Source organism: Triturus cristatus, chromosome 6, assembly GCF_964204655.1.
Source record: "Triturus cristatus chromosome 6, aTriCri1.1, whole genome shotgun sequence".
Classification (NCBI taxonomy): Eukaryota; Metazoa; Chordata; class Amphibia; order Caudata; family Salamandridae; genus Triturus; species Triturus cristatus.
This window is the reverse complement of record NC_140589.1, coordinates 143759937-143781561: the sequence shown is the minus strand read 5'-3', so window position 1 is coordinate 143781561 and position 21625 is coordinate 143759937. Positions and strand designations below refer to the sequence as shown.

The window sequence follows — 21625 nt, the reverse complement described above, 5'->3', positions numbered from 1 at the left end:
CTATTTTCATTCATAAATGACTATCTTTTCAACCGTACACTTTATACACTGACACAGAAGGCAGATATCTTCTAGTGGTGGGACACCTGCTAGGGTATCACATACGGTTGGTAAATATCTAAGTTCCAAATGTTGATGACCCGGAGTTTAGCAAAAAGTGCAGACACAGATCAATCAGGTAGAAGCGAGTCCCATTTTTTTTTGCAGGGGGAACCTTAATATACTCATAGATGCAACTTTGGACAGCACTGCACAGACCCCATCAGAGAAACCCCGCTCTCAGCACACTTTACGAGTCATATGTGATGCATATGCCTTAGTGGACGCCTGGCGCCAGCAAAACCCTATCAAGCCCGCCTACACATTTAATTCAACGCAACTTGGACATGACTAGATTACTGGCCCATATCAGCCGCACTCATTCCCTGGCTTCAGTCCATTACGCACCTTCCACGTACTCTGTCAGATCCTTCTCCCGTAGTCTTGACTTTTGTGCATCCCCAGGGAGTGGGGTGCTGAGCGACAATGGAGATTCCGGAACATGGTGCACCATGATGAAATGTTGGATGAAATACTCACTACACACCATTATGGTTCTTTTCCCTGACAGACAATGTATTTTCCTGCACAGAAGATGCACGTTTTCAGGACGCTCCCTATATGGACCATTTTGTAGTACAGAGGCAGGTTCCATCATACCTGTTGGCCCGGAGCAATTTTTGCCACTAACAATGATAATTACTAACGTAGAAGGGGACCGGTTAATTTCAAAGCTGTATCATGCTAGTTTGAACCTATTACCTGCCCATGCCTCAAAACGTAGGACGGCCTGGGAGACAGACCTCGGACACCACTTAACAGATTAGGTTTGGCACAATTGCTGCGCGCAGACACACTTAATATCCTTCAACCACTGCCATAAGATGGTACACTATACATTTTTACGATGAGCATATTTATTATTTATTTTATGAATTTATAAAGCGTGCAGCTACCCAACAAGGTCTTCCGGCACTGGACAAAGTGGAGGCAGGGTAACTTAGGCAACAGGCACGAATAGGAAGAGTAGGATTCAAGCCAGGTCGCTGAAAAGCAGAGTCTTTAAGCGCTTACGAAAAGCTAACAGAGACTGACAATTCCTAAGGTCAATTGGGAGAGCATTCCAGAGCTTGGGGCCCAGATAGGAAAAGGAGCGACCCCTCATACGGACGAGCCGAAATCTGGGGACTGAAAACTTTGAGAGGCTGGAGAATCTCAGCTGTCGGGCTGGCACAAAAGGTGTTACCAATCTTTGAATATAGGAGGGAGCAAGGCCACATTTAACCCGAAACATGTAGCATAGGGCCTTGAACTCAATGCGCTTATTGACTTTAAGCCAATGGAGTTGGTAAAGCAGATGAGACGCAGAGGCGCAACAAGGCAGATGGAAAAGAAGACGAGCAGCTGCATTTTGAATGACCTACCGGTGCACTGAGGCTTTGTCTGCACCCAGATACAGCACATTGCCATAGTCCAGCCTGGATATCAGCAGAGCCTGCTGAACCGTTCTCTGAGCAGCATACGTTACACTGGCTAATGTTAGCACACATAGACTCCATACGAACATCTGATTGCCCAAAATATTGGACATCGGCAGCAAACTATGCACACGACATGGACTTGCGATAAGATCGCCCCATACTGGAGAAAAATCTTTGCAAAACTTTCTCTCATGACCCACACCATCATAGAACTCTCCTCCTTATTGGCCCTGCTGGGCTATGTATCAGTTTGCCTAAATCAATATGCCGCTTTGTAGGAATTGCCCTACTACTTGCCAAGTATACATACAATGTGGGAGCAAACGTCTGCCTACCTCAGAAGCATGAATCCAAAGTCTAATATGCTGCAGCATCGACAGTGAGCTTTATGCTTCTCTCCAACCCCCCACCTTTAGACCCCAAGATATTTGGCACCCACTGAGGAACTACCTTGTCTCCCCTGAAGAGGAATAATGCTCATAGACACCCTCCCTAACACACACCTAATGCCGAATGGGTGAATACATGAGTGAAAGCTAAGAGAGCAATCTGCTATGATAAACCATTGTTCAATTTTGAGATAATACATGTGGTAAAAAACAATTCTGTTGCTATCCTTATATACTGTTGAATGTCAATGCTATGTAATATCAGCTACTATTTCTTTTAATGCCTCTCTATATAATTACCTTTCCAGTCCACTGGAGGTGGTAAAGGGATGTGTATGGTACTGTGAAAAATCAAAAATTAAAGTTAAAAAAATGTCATACATATATATTTAGCAAAGTCAAAAGGTCTTGGCTAGCACAGACCTTAAAAAGTAAATCAGTCTGGGATTGGCTGCAAATCTCCTGGCTTTGAGAAAGAAAGAAAGATAGAAAAAAGAAAGAAAGAACGAGAGATAAAGAGCGAGTGAGAGAAGGAAAGAAAGAGAAGGAAAAAAGAAAGAAATAGGGAAGGAAAGACAAAGAAAGAGAGAAGGAGAAAGAGAAAGAAAAAAGAAAGAAAGAAAAGAAGAAAGATGGCAAGAAAGAAAGAGAGAAAATGAAAGAGAGGGAAAGAAAGAGAAAAAGAGAAGCAAAAAAGAAGGAAAGCAAAATAGAAATAGGGAAGTAAAGAAAGAAAATGAGAAGGAAATCGAAAGAAGGAAAGAAAGAAAAAAGAACTAAAGAAGGAAAGAAAGAGAAAGAAAGAAAGCAATCAGAAAAGAAAGTAGTAGAGAAAGAAAACATGTAAAAAAGAGGATAACTTAATACAGAACCACTTCAAAGGGACACAATCTGATTTGCTACAATGTGAAATAGCAGGAGTCGGAAATGCAAAACACTCCAAAAGGAATGTACCCCAGCATTGGCAGGAGATGGGATCTAATAAAGGTGGAATGTGCATCAGAAGCATCCTGCTATCCCATCAGGTTCTAAACACAAAGGCAACACAAAAGTAATAATAAAGAAAATCAGAAAGCACTGGCACTGAAGGGAACTAGCTTGTGTGTGATCATGCTCCTCGTGAAAGAGCCGAATGCAATCAATTAAAGTGAAGTTAACCTAGGCTTACTCACTGCCCCATGCAGCATGCTGTAGTGGGCAGAAGCACAAAGTGAATGACACAAGAGACGTATTGATGAAGAGAGGTGGCTCAAACCCACTATTTGTGAGTAAAATCAAAAGGTTTTGGCTGAAGTCAGACCTAAAAAGGCTCTAAAAGCCCCTTTTGGATTTCCCGGGCCGATAAACATGTGTTGCCCAATATTGTACTAAATACTCCATACTCTACTTAAAAGACTTTTCCCGAAAACAAATACACAGTTATGCATTAAAAAACATAAATGTTTCTTCAGATGATACTTCATTGTGTCTGTATTAATTTGTTCTATCAGCTTCTATGTAGATATAAATAATAATAATATCAAGAGCTTCTGCAAAGTAGCCAAAGGACTTTATCAATCATGTCATACATTTGAAAATTAATTTTGGGCGATAACTATAAATGATGACTGTTGCATCACGTGCAGGAAAAACAAAAAAGAGCCTGGGTTTCACAAACTCCATGCAAACTTTAAGAATTTGGTAGACAAAAGGTGCATTTTTGTCAGCACAATTTTCATAAACAAATGTTTAAAAAGCCATAGGTGAAAAATGTAGCACTGAAAACTTAATTTCTTGTGGCTTCGAATTTTTCACAGCCTATTTCTACTCCTCTACATTTCACTTCTTTTCTTTTTTCCATCATAGTCCTTCCAAGTATATCCTCAATCATATTTCTACTTTGTAAGCAAAAGGTGGAAAAACATACACACAGGTAACAATCTTAAGCCACAAACAGCTGAGTGTAGCATCCTGCTGACTTGTGCTGTGTGCACTCCAATGAATCCTCTATCCTTGGAGATCTAAGTGGACTACTGTGGCTGAGAGTTCATTTTCCAGGCAGTTAGCTGATGGTCCCTTCCCTGTTTTTTAGCTCCAGCTAGACAGTGCATACACTGTCGCGAAGAGACTGTTGTATTCAATATGTGGGTTTCAGCCCCCCATAGGCTTTGCATTTTCTGGCTTCATCATCGTTCTTACATTCTTTTTCCCCATTTATCCATGGCATGCATGTGTCACGCCTCTTCCTGTGTTTAGCCCTCCCAGAGAGCATGGACCAATTACTACTATCTACCTACTGCTCCTATTTTAGGAACTGTTTTAGGAACTACTTTTTTCTTTGTTCGAGAGCACTTCACACTAGCGCTCCTGTCTTCACTCGTTCGGAGCACCGTTTCTGTAAACAGGCCTGTAAATCTTGATATTATCTCGTCACATTTGCTGTGCATTCAAAGACCGAGGTCAAATGTCAGATGCTGTGACCACTCGCACAATATACTACAACGATTCAATACAGTAAACACGTCCCTCCCCTTCTTCCTTTTATATGCTTGGAAAATTATTTGAAAAGGAATTTCAGCTAATGCTTGTGTTTTAAATGCAAGATCAAGGCTCCTGCTTTCTTAATGTCGAGAGTTTAACATTTTTCGCAGTTATAAAATCATATTGTCAGTTTGCAAATATGTCAGACGATCCACACTTGAAAAATTAGCTTGTTTGATATTTAAATCAATAAATGCTGGCTGGCATCTCATAGTACTGTCTAGCTCTCCAAGTACTTTTGTGAATTTTGTGTGATAAGGAAGCTAATTTGTGTATAATTGTCTTATTGTAAACACAGTCCAGTGCATAGTGTGGCAGCATTGTGATGTCAGCACTGACTCACTCATTTAGAAGTATGGGCTAAACTATGACGTCATGCTCTGGGGCAGCAATACATTTACTGCCCTAACGACCTACAAATGTGTTTTAAGTAAGTACTTAAAATATTTATAGAGTTTCCAATTGCAGAGGCGTCTTGGTGCTAAAAGTTACTAATAACATGATAAAGTACCCATTTAACGATTAATAACAGGCCATGCTGTTGGTAAAAAGCCATGTCTTTAGAGACTTTCTAAAGGAAGCGTGATTTGAGTCAGATCTCAATTCCAGAGGCATGGAGTTCCAGAGTTTGCCAGCTAAGAAGGAGAAACTTCTCCCTCCCTATCTTGCAGTTTTTATTTTCCAAACTGAGACAAGCCTTGCCAAGCTAGATCAAAGAGTTTGGGTAGGTACATGCCAAGTAAAGAGCTCTTGAAAGTATGTCAGACCACTTCTGAGCATGGCTTTTTGGGCTGTACCCAAAGCCTTGAATTTGATTGATTCTTTCACTGACAGGTAGCCAGTGAAGATTCCTAATGCTCTTGGAAACAGAAGCTATTTGGGGTATTTACGGGCAGTAGCATTTTGGAGGAATTGGCGAGTCAGCAACAAGCATTTCTGGGTACCCAGATACAACGCATTGCAATAATCTAATTTAGATACCAGGGCCACCGCCACCATTTTCTGCATTTCTGCTAATGTTAATATCGTGAATGCGATGTCAATGTGCACCATGTATATGCATGCACAACAGCGACAATACCAATAAATGCAATGTCGATGTACACCATAAACTATGCACACATAACAATGTCAATACCAGTAAAAGCAATGTTGATGTATGCTATGACAACTGTACGCATAATAATGAGAATGTTGGCTAATACGATGTCAATGACCGCCATGTTCTATGTACACACAATAACGAACTCGTATCACTGCTGTCAAATTCACCCAAGATAACCTCCACACAAACTCAGGCCTACCGATTGATAGGTCACAGGTGGGGTTACAAAACAGCCCGAAGACCAACTCGCAACCAGAGAAAACCTTGATTGATCCCACAGATAGGCAGCCACACCACAAACCGGTCCAGAGAAACTGGCCCTAATAAAACATGTTTGGCCAAAAGCACACGTTCCCAAAATACCACAAAGTTACGTACCACATGTAGTTAGGAACACTCATCCAATCAAGACACAGATTGCACACCACACGTAGTGATCACGCATTCCCCATGCCGGACATCTGGAAGCATACATACTGGCCCACACTAGCTCTCCCGAGGTCGAGAGCCACCCGCGTCCCTCATATCAGATGGTTGTATTTATGAATTATGACTAGGCCCTGATTCACATGCTATCTAAGAATGTGAAATTGTTTTATTGTACTTCACGAACTGCATATATGATCAGCCAAATTTCTGTTCATTGAACTGTCTTCAGACAGGACTCTGTCAATGCTCTCCTGGCCACTGCATTTCATTAAACCAACTTGTTCTTGTTTTGTCAATAGCCTCTTATCTATTCATTTTTTTCAAGGTAAATTCATATCTGAGCAACACTGGAATGAATGGAAGTATTTCCCTCAGACCTCTAAGGAGATGGAAACACGCCGAGGTGACCTGGTTAATTTGAGCTGAAAAACTCAACTGATTTTCCAATAGCGCTTCCAGGTTTTTTGCTTTCTGAATGGGACAAGGAAGCTGACCAAGATTTTCCAGCCAGCACGACCCATTCCAAAAAGATATGTTTGACCCAAAAAAAACTACTTCAGTCTTTTCTGAATTCAACTTTGGGCAGTTTTCCTGCATCCAGATGACTCTAATGCAAAGCAGTATTGAAAATTGCTGGCAGCCTCATGAACATCAGATAATATTGATACACCGATTCGTGTGCGATCTGCATAGGATACTGCCACAACCCATATGACTGAATGAGCTTGATTAGAGGGGTGACATAGATGTTGAAAAGTGTAGTTGACAAAGACGATCCTTGCGGTACTCCGCAGGTTAAGGAGAAAGGGTCTGATGTGAAATCTCCAAATGACACCCTTAGTTCTCTGTTGGATGAGAATGATTGTAGGATGGTAGGGTCTGCACCTCTACTTCCAACATTCTCTATCCATTTGACGATGGTTTACCATATCAAATGCAGGTGAGGGACAGAGAAGTATCATTGCAGTCCTCCCTCCTTGATCCACCAATTTACGTATCTCCTCTGTGGCAATGACTAGTGATGACTCTGTACGATGCTGGGGTCTGAAACCGTTTTGTAAGGGATCCAAACCATTGCGAGCATCGAGCAAGTACAAAAGTTCATCATTGATAGCCTTTTCCAACATTTTTGTGGGGAGTGAAATCCTAGCTATAGGCTGGTTTTGTTTCGTACCGCTCAGATCCAGGGAGGCTTTCTTCAATAGGGGGCATACCGACACATCTTTCCAATTCATTGGATAGTGGCCTGCAACCAACACCTTGTTAAGAAGGGGAGTCAAATGCATGGAGATCGTATTTGATACCATATGTGATACATATGGAGGACAAGGGTCCATAGGGAACCCTGATTTGGTAAATTAAGTGACAACAACGAGCAATAGCAAGGTTTCTGCACTTTAGTCTGCTCGTAATTGGCTTAGTGCTGATAAGCCTTATGCTGCTGTAAACATTTCACATCATTTTCATGCTTTGAGGTGGAACTATTGCTTCAATCACCTTATTACAGCAGCGAGCGGTAAATTGAAATGAACTCGTGAGAATGGCTACATGGCCTCGACATCTGCATTTTAATAATGATGTCTTACAGGGAAGAAATCATAAACCGAAAGTCTGAAAAGTTATGTTCTTACCAAGAGATTCCACAAAGGACCTGACCAGGAGTGATCAATCCGCATCCAGTTCCTGAGTGCTTAGAAAATAACTTTATTCCACTAAGTGCTATATAAATACATATACTTATATGTGTGTGAGGCTCATCGTATGCAACGTTAACATATTCACGTACTAACGATTGGCATGATCATGTGGAAAACCTCTCCACTGCAAATTAAATTTTCGCCGGGCACTTATGTTTTTTTTCCTTTCTTGTTCCATATGTAAAGATCATTGCAATAATTGGCATCAAAGGGAACTAGCATGAGCAGACATTGTTCATGCCTAATTTGCACACCCCATTAGCTCATTTCACATACTACCCACTCGCGTCTGCTAGCAGCGAAAAAGCTGTTTCACACAGCCAGTTCAAAAAAGCAGACAAGGACAATTTGAGGCTAGTGACTAGTGCAGGTGTCTCCAACCAGTCGATACCAGTATCAACCTTCAGAGGAGCCCCCAGCCTTGAGCTCAGTTCAGAACTTCAATAAATAAGTGTTGCGTTTTCCTTTTAAAGTTAAGGGAAGGCTATGTTTATTTTACATTATTATCAGGTTGTACATAGCAGAGGCTGATAATATGCAGTGCTCCACTCAGATTTATGAGATTAAGCTAACTCTTCATTTAAATGTTCTCCCTTTCCAAAGTGTCACATTTACAAACAGCAGGCATCTTGCTCCCAGTGGCTGGTAGACACAGTGCCATATTTATAACTAAAAAATACAGTCATTTTCTTTTAAATGGGAGACATTTAAAGTGAAGAAAAGTGTTTCCATGAAACCTTGTCTTAATGCTTTTCTCTACTTTAAATTAAGCCAAATACGTCCGAATGTTTTATGAAGCATGTTTCTGCATTTTAAGTTACTCACATTTAAACAAATGACTATTTTCCTGTTATAAATATGACACCATGTCTATAGGCCTGCTGTTTGTAAAGACACTTTGATGAGGGGGGAAATTAAAATGATGAGTTTTATGTAATGCATATGAACATAAAGTTTACTCTTCTATTGAATTTCCTCCCATTTTGAAGTGTAACATTTGCACACAGCAGGCATCTTGCTCCCAGTGACTGGTAAACAAGCTGCCATATTTAGAACTGTAAAATACAACCATTTATTTTAAATGGGAGAAATTTAAAGTGCAGAAAAAAGTGCCAAAAACATTCATTTTCATGAAGCATTTTTGCAGAACATTCTTCTGCACTTTAAATTTCTCCCAGTAAAGAAAATGATTTTATGTTTGTGCTCTACGTGTAACTGTGCCACATATGGCAAAAGGTTTGTCCTGTTTCACAAGTTCATATGATAGAGGCTCTCAGTCACCCATAGACATATATACACATATATACATTCACACACATGTTCATACGTCCCCACAGACCATGCACTCACTCACTGACACATGGTAGCCCTATCATAGTACTCCTGGTCACAGTATTTTGTTCAAACCATAGTATCGGGCTCCATGGAAATTAGATTTAAAGTCAAGAAAGCTGGGCAAGGGGGTGTCTGGTAACAATGCGTGAGTTAGCTCACAATGTTTTTCACTGATCAATAGTAGCTTTCGTTACAGAAAAGATTGGAGACCCTTGAACCAGTGCAAAATGGTTGTAAATATGTGTGCATCTTTTCGCACCGAAGCTGTGTCTAAATGGACCAACAGGTGTGCGGTCTAAATAATTAGTCTAACTCTTCAAGACTTTTCCAGGTCTAGTTCCTATTTCTGCTGGGAATAGTTCAGAATGTACGCATGAGTTTATCTTGCATAATTTACAAAAGAGAACACACATACAATTTACGTGGGCGATGAGATGTAGGTGTGGTATTGTGTAATATTTGTATAAATTATGCGTGTGTAAAGAAAGGCAAACCCAGGAGAGAAAGGGGGGACCACAAGAGGCATCAGATGTTACCTGGGAAGTGGAATGCAATTTAGTTTAACATACCGAAGATGGTATTCACAAACATGCAGGAATGCCTTTGCAGTTATTCATTCATCTACCTTACATACATTAAAAAAGCCCAGATATTACTGGGGCAGTGTAGGAAAGTCCATCAATCTGCTCAGTTAACACGTTGTGCTTGAGAAGCGTGCCGCATAGTAAAATGGAGTGCACGAATTTTTTTTTAGAAAGTATACAAATAATTTTGTATTTTTCCTAACTGTACGTCTGAGCAAAGGACATTATATGTGCGGCACAAGAATGCACAATTAGGAAAACAGGTATGTCAATATAAGCGAATACCATAACATACAAGCATTAAAACATGAACGCTTTCTGCATTTGTAGAAAAGGATTGTATGTGGATTTTTAAATAATAGAAAACTATACAAAAAATGTTAAAACCTTTGTGTATGGAACAATTCATGTGTGCCACACCTACTACCGTCAAGGGTAGCTCCTATGCTGTTTTGCCTAACCCCAATTACATACATGTAGCAGCTACCTTGCAAAGAGGTTGGGATGATCTCCAACAAAATATAAAAAATGCTTTTAGGAAATGTGAACAGCAGACACCTGCTGCAGCTTCGCCCCTAGGGTCAGCTAGCAAGAGGAACAGTGCCAAGAGTAACTGCTTAAAATGCAGCAGGCATTGGTCTGCGCTCAGACTTTGCAGTCTTTGTCATAATCTGAGCATGATTTGCTAGGCCACAAAACTGGCTTCAGCACCTGACCGCTAGGAGCTGACAAGGCCACTTGCTTACTCTTGTTCAAAATGTGGTGTGAGGCGATGTCCTAACAGAGCCATTCCTTCTCATTTCGACTGGTCAGGTTAATGCTAATGATACCGGAAGGGACACACTTCAAATTTGAGCCGCACTGCTGAAAAGTGTGATGCTGACAGCCGGAGTCAATGCTGGTAAACAATATTAAACTGTAGCTGCTTTTTAGGTATCGGCTAGACAGCGCACGTATTCTCTTGAAAGGACTGTTGTATTCAATATTTGGGCTTCAGCCCATGGCCTTCCCATTTGCTGGCTCCATCGCCCCTCCCATATTTTTTCTCCCCATTTGTCCATGGCATGCATGCGTCATGTCTTTACCTGTGTTTAGCCCTCCCTGAGACCATGGACCAATTACTACTATCCATCCACTGCTCCCATTTTAAGAACTGTTTTAGGAACTACTTTTTATTTTGTTTAAGAGCATTTCACATGAGCGCTCATCTTCTCCCTCGCTCAGAGCTCTGTTTCTGTAAACAGGCCTGTAAAAGTTGTTCTTACCTCATCACATTTGTTGTGCATTCAAAGACAGAGGTCACATGTCAAACACTGTTTCCTGAGGGTGCCTATTTACTTTTCTTTCCCTAGTTTCAAAGTGAGAGGATTTTTTCAAATGAATGTCCCGGTGTTGCTTGTTTATCCCCAATCCCATGCCCGCTTCGCTGCTTGACCTGTCCCCCCCTCCCTCCCCATCACTACTTGTTGACGGTGTATGCATCTTGTTGCTGATCTCAATCACGCACAATTTCCCAATCTAAAATGACTGTGATGTGTACATCAGAAGCAGGTTGCAGTGCTGAATACTCAGGCAGTCCATCTTCAGTTTCCATGGGAGCCTCCAGTATGTGCCTCAAGGTGCTGATTTCCCATTCATGGCTTCTATATATCTGCACTTGTGCGGGTACGCCTACTACCCATGTAAAATCAGGAGGTGACACAGAAGTTACCATCTGCAGACATGTCTTATCATTCAACTCCAGGGCACAAACATACCTCTCAAGTCATGTGTCGGCCTCATTGGCTTTGTCTTGTAAAAAAGAAAGAAAATGCTCACCAGAATCTCGAATGGGATACTCTGCCCTGAAAACCATCATCGCTCTCCAAAATTGTTTTAACTCTCCCTTAATTTTATTCATTTTAATTAATTGTATTTCATTTTATTGGGCACACTCTTAAAACCAATCTTGCACTCATTGGATACTTCAAAGGCACGCCCCATTTAGAGATCTGACTGCATTTCACTACTTTTAATTGTACCTTTATTTATTTCTGCTCTGATCCAGTGTCAAAGTTCTAGTAGTTATTTTTTGCATTTTATGTTTTTTTGCAATTATCCTTGGAGTCGGTTAAACATTTCACTTAATGACTTGGAAGTTATATGAACTATAATTTATTTTTACACCCTCTGACATTCTTTTTAGGTCCAGACAGGTTTTATATAGAAGAAAGTCACTTTTGTACCATACCAAAAACTTACTTACATACTTAAATTGTGTGCTCTTGGCTAAAAGACATTAACATTAAGAAAGCCAATAGCTCTCCAATCGCCGAAACCTATTAGCTTTGTCAATGTTTGTTTCACAAAGCTATACATTTTACAGACGTATGTATCACTGCAACCACTTAGATTTGAATACCCACATTACACACATAAATTACCATCACTTTGCCAAATGTTGAGCCGGCTGTCCACAATCCGCCACCATAAGATGAGAGAATGTTAGGGTAGAATGTTTGGTGAGAATGTGTGGGCATTTCAGGTGTTGTCGCTGGAGGTACATTGATGGCTGGTGGGGTTGCTGTGAAGGTTTATCTTTTGAAAACATAAACATACCTCATATATCTTCTGTACACAGAGTGCAGGAGTATACAAGGGATGGAAATCATCATGCCGTGGATCCCTAGAGAATGCTAAGAACCAGGCCCATTACAACACACGTAGACATCATCATGCCACAAAATGTCATAAATTACCAAACTTATTCCTTAGCCAGCAGTATGCTCCTGGTGGCCGACCACACTGGGAACAGCTCCAACACCCACCGACCACGCACGCAACCTAGGGGTCATCCTCGACTCCACCCTCTCCATGACTAAGCAGGTCCACGCCGTCTCTTCCTCCTGCTTCAACACCCTCCGCATGCTCCGCAGGATCTACAAGTGGATCCCCACCGAAACGAGAAGAACGGTCACCCAGGCCCTCGTCAGCAGCAGGTTGGACTACGGAAACGCCCTCTACGCAGGAACTTCGGCCAACATCCTGAGACAGCTGCAACGCATCCAGAACGCCTCTTCACGTCTGATCCTCGACATCCCCCGCCGCAGCCACATCACACCCCACCTGAGAGACCTGCACTGGCTCCCCGTCAACAAGAGAATAACCTTCAAGCTTCTCACCCACGCACACAAAGCACTCCACAAAACAGGACCAGCATACCTCAACAGACGACTCAGCTTCTACAGCCCCACCCGCCAGCTCCGCTCCACCGCCCTCACTGCAGCCCCCCACATCAAAAGAATGACTGCCGGTGGCAGATCTTTCTCCCACTTCGCCGCCAAGACCTGGAACACCCTCCCCACCCACCTACGGCAGACCCAAGACCTACTGACCTTCAGAAGACTCCTCAAGACCTGGCTCTTCGAGCAGTAGCAGCACCCCCCACCCCCCATCGCCTTAAGACCCTCACGGGTAAGTAGTGCGCTTTACAAGTGATATGATTGATTGATTGATTGATTATGCTGGGAATGATCATTCAATGAATACCCTAAATATGTTTAGAATTACCACCACCATGTCAGCATTATACCGGGTTGGGACATTATACTATCACATAAACATGTACACCAATGTGTATACACATACATACACACAAACTCACACAGAACAGAACTCATGATTCTTTTGCTTACTTTGCTGGGACATGTCTCACTTTGGCACGGACTACTGAAATTTGCCCACACCACTCTCTTTGGCTATGTTCCCAGCTCCCAATTGGCTTCTGTTTTGAGATTGAAACTCGGTAGGATCTGCACACACAAACATTGTAACTTACTCTACAGTGCTGTGGCACAACTAATCAAGATGTGGTTTCAGCAACCTCGTGATTGGCTGTTACAGGCACAGCATTGTCAATGACATCCTAAGTGGGAATAGCAGTAGCGTTAGAGCACTGATGTAAAGCACTCCAAGTTCAGGAAAGAAATTGAAAAAGACCCATAAATATGAGCTAGAAAGTCCCAATGGGCCAAATCACAAAGATTATGTTAAATATTTTTCTAGACTGCTCAAATACCAAAAGGCGTCTTGGCGCTAGCTGAGTTAGCAAAGGAAACGACCCAAAGGAAAGAAAATTAGCAAGAAGAGAAGAGCCATGTTTTCAGGGCTTTCCTGAAAGCCAGGAAGGTGGGCATAGCTTTGATGAATATGGCGAGGGCATTCCAAGCTTTGGCTGCCCCAAGCACAAAGCTTCTTCCTCCCCATTTGACATACCTGAATCTAGGAATCACTAGCAATTTGGCCGAGGCTTAACGCAGGGAACTGCCTGGTTAATACCAGGTGATGCTCTGCCTCAAAAAGACAGGTCCTATCCCTTGCATTGCTTGTCTACCGTACACAGCGCTTTGAAAAAGACCTGCTGTCTGACAGGGAGCCAGTGGAGTTTCTTAATGGACTTAGTGACTGAATGGAAATTTGGACTATCGAACAGCACACGAGCTGCAGCAGTTTGCAAAGTTTGCAGCTTGTTGAGAACGTAATGATGAGCATTCAGATAAAGGCCATTACAGTAGTCAATCCTCGATAAAACCAGGGAGGTGACTACCATTTTCTGCAGGTGATCCGGGATGAAGGGAAAAATCTTCCTAATCTTTTTAAGGATAAAGAAAGCGGCTGAGGTCACAGCACTGATCTGGTCCACATAGAACAAATTTGTCATTTAAGAGGACTCCCAAATTCTTAGGGGGTCTCAATGGAGCGGGAACCGCTCCCATTTCAATCGACACCCATTCAGGGGACCAAAAGGAAGGCTGGGCACCAAACAGCAGCACCACCATCTTACCAAAGTTAAGTATGAGGCAGTTCAATGACCTCCACAGACTGACTGCCTTCATACAGTCGTAAAATCTAGCAGCAATCCCCATATCCTCCGAGGCCAGTGGAATGACAATTTGCGAGTTGTTGGCAAAGGACGTCAGGGTGAAACTAAAAGATCTGATCAGTTCAACTAGGGGCGTAACATATATGTTGAAAAGGGTTGGACTCAATCAGGACCCCTGTGGGACCCGCAAGGAAGAGTAAGAGGGTGAAATGAAATCCTCAAGTCATACTGATTGCTCACGGCCAGAGACGAAGGAGACAATCCCACTCGGTCCAAACTACTCTTGTAGTACTACTGACTTACCCCTGAATTTTAAGAAGACGTCTGGAATACTCTTGGCTTACTCTTGGAATTCTAGAATAAACCAATAAGACAACAAAAATAATGTTTCTGTCCCAAAGCCAAGCATGATTAGTGCCCAAGCTAGAATAATTGTAGTGTAATCCTATCTGCCATTTCCATCCACATAGCACTTCACGTCTGCTATATCGGTATGGAAGATAGTCTAACAGTGGCGAATAGTTCTGATCTAGTGAGCAACCTTGCTTGATTCTTCGTTAGCGCCTTGCTGCAATTTAAGAACTCAGATCATTTAAACATCATTCTCAGTAGATAAATCATACTTATTTGCAGCTTTATAAGCTCCAAAGCCATGATTGCCATAGTCACTGGGCTACACAAGAGACCGGACGTATAAAATGTAACACCTGAAATTTACAACAAGCAAATAACCCGCTTGTGCTACTGATTCATAAAAGCATTGTAAACGAGAAGCTGGATACCAAAAAACCTACTCTACCTCAGAGATCTCTTTAATAATGGACAATTTATTACACTTCAACAATTTTTAATCAATGATACCCACTCCCTATCCTCCATCCTACCGTACTACAGGTTGCGTACAGAAGCCAGGACCACATTCTCCACTTTCCCCAAAGAGCCAACAACATTTCCCCCACTGTTACTAATGGCTGCGACTACCATTAAAAGAGACCGTGTTTTCAAGCTATACCAAATGTATACTGAAATCTGTGCAGTCGCTGTCCACCTGGGATGTGAACAATGGGTTATAAACCTCCATTCCTCATTACATGATACTATATGGTCATGCTGTTGTAAACAAACAAAACCAATTTTCATAAGTATAAACATAAGCTCAATCCCTATAAATTCCTGAGTCTCTTTTATTATTCCCCTGTAAAATTAAATAACATTGACCAAAATATCTCTCTCAGATGTCATCGTTGCTCATATTTAACTGCAGGTTTTATACACTTGGCCTGCTACACTAGGATTTATGAGTTTAAAGCAACTATTTGTAATTATTAACATGTAGGCGGAGATCGCCATCACTGTGGCGTATGTCTCCCTACGGGAACGTATAAAGAAAATTAAAAATGTTTATTAAACTTAAAAAAATGTAAAACTATGTTAATATAAAACCGTATAAAATAGTTTTTACCTAGAACTATTAAAATAACTGTCATCTGTACTAAATTGAAATGTATTTAATTAATAAATATTTATTTGAAATCACTTTAAAAAATCCCACCTACTATAACATCTTTATTTTTATTTAATGTAAGTTAAAAATGTAGTTTTTATTTAACTTAAACTATTTTTAATTATTAAAAAATTACGTTGATTTTAGTTTTAAATTAAAAATACGTTTATTAAAATGTATATTAATGTATTAATAAAATAGTTATAGATCATTTTACACTGTGGCATTCACCACTGTATAATTATAGTTAGGACATAGTTACATAGAAAATGGATTTTATGTCTTTCTAATAACTTTGGCATTGTTTGATGAATCTGTACAAACTTTCCAAAAAATGTTAATCACCTCAGCTCCTTCCTTGAAAGTTTTGGAGTGATCGGTCAAGTGGAAGCCAAGCGAAGAAGGAGGGGTCCCTAAATGCAATTTCCCCACGCAATTTCCATGAGGAATTTTAGACACTGTAACAGTAAAAATGGCTGAACAGAATAACACCAAATTTGCCAGAAATCTAGATCTTTACCCAGAAACTCTACTTTTGTGATTTGTGATAAGTCGATTCAGTAGTTTTTGAAGAATTAAGGTCCCAAAAGGACGGTTGGGTTTACGGGTCTCTCAAGAGAGTTCTGTGGGCACGCAGCTTCAAATACAAGAGCAATCTGCTTAGCCAACGGTTTTGTTTCCTGTTGGCCACCTCACTCCCGCAAGACTCACACATCCTGCAGAAGCTCACACTCTGATTGGCTGGCCACAACATGAAGAGAAATGTTCGGACTGCCATTACAGGACATGGGGACTCAGTCCCTATGCCGTGAATGTGAGAAACACACTTAAGGTTTGATGGGGCAGGGTAGTGGTACCCTGACACCCTGGACCTTGTAGGGGAGTCCAAGAGGGGCCCCCACCCCCTGGGCCAAATGTACAATATTTTGTAGTGCGATAATCCTGCAAGACTCTCAAAGGAGCAGAGTGGGGCACACTGTCTCCTGCAAGAGTCCACGGGATCGGGAAATCACTTTAAAAAAAAGAAAAGAGCATGTTGATGTCTGTGGTGTTGTTGGCTCGACGTGTTCAGGCAGTTGAGTGCGGCGGGTTGGCTGTTGGTGGGGAGTTGGATTTATTGCCAGACTGCAGGCCAGGCACTGCGACCAATCCCACATCTTGCAGGGCCTAAGGCCATGCTCGGCACAAGTTGGCTTAGTTACGTATGGTCATGATATCTTAATTTGAGTTAAAAAATCTTCACAATTCATTGAAAAAGGAAAGGTTTGAGTGACATTATAGTTAGGTGGAAATTACAATTTAACATTTTTCGTTAAAAATCTCCACATCTGCATCCACCACTCAATCTATGTTTTTTGTAACATAGGTTGTTTTTTACTCCTATCTCCATTGCTACTTTTATACACTCTGATAACAAAACTTGCTGGTCCTGTGACCATCTATCAGCTGATTTATATCACCTCCTTTTTTCTTGTCCTCACGTAGCCTCATTTTGGTAGCAAATTTGGTCTAGGGTCTCAACTATTTTTAATCTCCATACTCCCCTATCAAACACCATCCTCTTTATAGGCAGTCTGTCGGAGTCACTCTTCGACCTCATGTTAGCCTTAGCCTTCAAACAGATCACACTTAATTGGAAATGCTCAAACAAACTCTCAGTCAAATCCTGGAGGAACACTCTATGCCACTACCGTAGGCTGGATACTGCTTTCACATTCTTTCATAATCCACAGAGAAATAGAGATATATTTTGGTTACCACTAACTGTTTATTTGAATAAAATCTCCATTGTTCAGATATCCCATAATTGTTCTGAAAATTTCCAGCCTCCATGATTTTTCTGTTTTATTTATTTGCCTTATTCTGCTTTTCTTTCTCTCTTTTTAAAATATTTATTATTGTAATTCTATGTGCACATATCAACCTACATTCCATTTGTTCTGTTGTATATTTATTGTTATTTGATCCTCAGCTATAGAGCATATCTTACTTCTTTCCTCTTTTTCCCTCCCTCACCCTATTTCTGTTTTCCCTATAAATCCTAACAATTAGTAAAAAGCTTTCTACTATGTTTCACGGCATATTTCATTCTGCATAATCTAATTGTTCTTGAATATTGTTCTGATTTTTGTTCAATGTTGTATGATGAATTTTATCTCAATAAAGCTTATTAAACATTAAAAAAAGTAAAATTTCTTTGAGCGTACTTTAGTCAATATGATTTTGTAGTACGTAAGTAGTATTACTGTAATACTGCTTCACATACTAATCCAGTTTGCGAATAGGCCCCTGTGTCTGTCATCCAGTAGTGCAGGGTCTATCCTCCATTTTGTTAATATGGTTCCAGTTTCCCAAATGGTAGTCAACCAAAGGGGCCGGGTACAAGGTTCAAGACTTACTCTGGCAAATCAATGGCACTTACCATTTACTGTTGTGATGTGGTCTTGTCTGCTTGTTAGCCCATCTGAAAAACAAGCACCAGGGCATTTTAGCCCGGGAGGTGGGCAGTTTCTCCTACATCCATCCGGGATGGTTGATCAAGTACAGCAGCAGCCTTGGAGTCTTTGCTGCCCTGGAAAAATTGACCTGATTTGGATCATCTCATGTCCTCATTTACACACAGGAACACACACACAAAACCAACTCATCACGTTATTTATTTAGTATATATACTGCACTTTTAGTGATGACCATTATCAATAATTTATTTTGGAAGTTACAAGAAGACTTCACAGCTCTTTACCAGTAAACACCTCTCAGTAGACATAACAAACGTCATCCCTGTACCCATAAGTCAACTACAACACAAATTAAGGAATACATAGATTGCTTTAAGAGATTATTCATTTTTGTTTCATTTGTAATTCAGACTTATAAAATGAATGTCAGGAATACATTAAAGTAATAAGGGCCTAATTCCAAGTTTTTGGCGGAGCGGTGATGCAGCAGTGCATATCGCCGCGCCACTGCTCTGCCAATTCTTGCGCCGCCCGCCCGCCAGATTATTACATTTGACTGGTCTTCCAAGCGGACAGCGTTGCGGTCCCATTGCGGTGCCTCTTTTAAAGGTGGTGTTGCCATTAAATAAGGTACTGCAATGGGACCGTACTACATGGTTCCTGCACAGCATGGAATCGAAAGTCCATGCCGTGGAGGAACCTATGTGCATGGACACAGGGGGATACATGTTATACCCTCCTGTGTGCATCCACATATGTTTGAGTCACGGGTCTGGGTAGGGCCCCCTTTGTTTCCTCTGAATCGTAATAGGTCACTAAGTGTGATTTAATATATATGGAATGTGTGGTGTTCTTATGTATCTGTTAGTGCTCTGAAGCAGCCTCCTGACCACCCATGGAACGCCTCCCTAGGGCAGAGGAACATTACGCAATGATTTGCACTGCCTTGCATTACTCTAGATTTATCAAGCTATGTAGGGCCACGCAATGTGGCCTTACGTGGCTTGATAAATCTCACTTATGTTTTACGTCGCCCTTGTGCTCCATTTCGTGGCGCAAGGGTGACACAAAACCTTGATAAATCTGACCCTTAATGTTTAGGTGTCAGGGCTCAGCAGTGATGTAACCTGGTTAGAATGAAAGGGGTTTCCAGCCATTTAGTTTAGGTCACTGCAAAAATGATCTGGGTGCTCCCAGTTATTGGGCTGGCTCTGGTGACGCGTGTTTAATAATGTAATTATCCACAGCATATCAGTAGTTAACACCAAGCCAGCTAAAAGATACCCCCACTTGGGGTACTTTCCAAAGTGCGCTCTGTGAGGTAACTATTCTTTAGCTATTCAGAAAATCTGAGTGTAAATTTACTCCAAAACTGTAATTTACACTTTTGGAGTAAAATTACACTCTGATTTTGTGAATAGTGAGTAAGTAGTAAACTTACTCAACAGTTTATAGTGCACAGGCCCTTCAATTTGGTGGAGATATGTAAGTTACACTTTTGTAGTAAATTAACACAATATAGTAAACTTACTCCAATGTGTAAGTTACTGAAAATTGTAAGTTATCTTTGTGAATCAAGCCCACACTATGTGTGAGGGGCACGGGGATTTGGGATATTAGCTAGAAACTGTGCTCGATTTGCATCAGCCTCCACTTCACTGACTTGCAGACATGTTTATTTTCCTACATTTAGATTCTATTTGTAGAGTGTTGTGTACAGTTTACTTTGTATTAATCTAACCTTCTTTTCCCTTCTTTTATTGGTATAATAAATGTTTGTTGTTGTTTTCATATTGCATATATTGTCATTTCGTGCAGAGATTGTGAATTGCTATAACATTTTGTATTTTTTATCTTGTATTTTTGTGATAAGTTCAAGTGTGGTCTTTCCTTTTTTACAGGCCCCTGACCCGAGCTGCTGGCCACTTTTCCTAACCTCTCTCAGACGTTCGGGTGTGGTTGGAGAAATATTTACCTTACCCGTAATAACCTATATAAAGATATATCTATAAATATATCACTAAATGTATAAATAATAATGGTGTTTTATATTGGCATTTATAACACCAACAACTATTGCAAAGGAAAAGATCTTGTATCTATCTGACAACATTTTACAACAAGCATTGCCAAAGAGAAGGAAAAAGAAGGAAAGAGAAGTAAAAAAGGAAAGTACAAGAAAGAAATAGGGAAGGAAAGAGAAGGAATGTAAGAGAGAAGGAAAAAGAAAGTAAGAGAGAAAGAACGAAGGAAAGAAAGAATGAAAGCAGGCAAGAAAGAGAAAGAAACAGAAACAGAAAGAAAAAAGAGAAGAAAGAAAGAGAAGGAAGGAAAAAAGAAGGGAAATAAAAGAAAGAATTAGGGACGCAAAGCGAACGAAAGAGAAGGAAAGGAAGAAAAAGAGAGGGAGAAATAAGGAATAATAGATGGCAAGAAAGAAAGAAATAGACAATGAAAGTGAGATGAAGGGAAAGAGAAGGAATGATAGAAGGCAAGAAAGAAAGAGACAATGAAAGAGAGATGGAGGGAAACAGAAGGATAAAAGAAAGAAAGAAAACAAAGGAAAGTGAAAGAAAGAAATAGGGATGGAAAGAAAGAAAATGAGAAGGAAAGAGAAAGAAAGAAAGAGAGAAAGAAAGAAAGAAAGAAAGAAAGAAAGAAAGAAAGAGAGAAAGAAAGAAAGAAAGAAAGAAAGAAAGTAGGAGAGAAAGAAAAAGAGGATAACTTAATACAGTACAGCTTGAAATGGGCACAATATGCTGTGAAATAGCAGGAGTCAGAAAAGGAAAATACTTCAAAAGGAATTCATATCATCAGTGGCAAGAGATGGGATCTGATAAAGATGGAATGTGCATCAAAAGCATCCTGCTATCACATCAGATTCTACACACAATGGCAACACTTAAGGGATAATAAAGAAAAAACAAATACACAGGAACTGAAGGTAAGTAGCTCATGTGCGGATATACTCCTTGTCAATCAGCCAATCAATCAAACAGAATTTGTAAAGGGCAACTCTATGTCACCCCTAGAGGTATCTTGGAACTGTCAAAGACCAGATCTCGAGTCTCTTTCTGTAGTCTGCCATCGAGGGGCTGTACGGAGCTGAGCAGGAAGGTAGTTCCAGGTCTTGGCAGTGATGTATGACAAGGAGCAGCCCCTGCTGCAGCTGGGACAGATTTGAGGGGTGTGTGCGAGGGCGAGTGAAGAAGAGCGCAGGTG

General features: G+C 40.9%; 1 long non-coding RNA gene across 1 annotated transcript in view; it reads left to right on the top strand.

Annotated features, from left to right (window-relative positions):
* LOC146816520 (uncharacterized) overlaps positions 1-20389 on the top strand; it is a 146931-nt gene extending 126542 nt beyond the window's left edge. The window contains exon 3 of the long non-coding RNA XR_014962917.1: positions 20305-20389. This is a non-coding gene — a long non-coding RNA (uncharacterized LOC146816520). The remainder of the gene's footprint in view (positions 1-20304) is intronic.
* The last annotated feature ends 1236 nt before the right edge of the window (positions 20390-21625 follow it).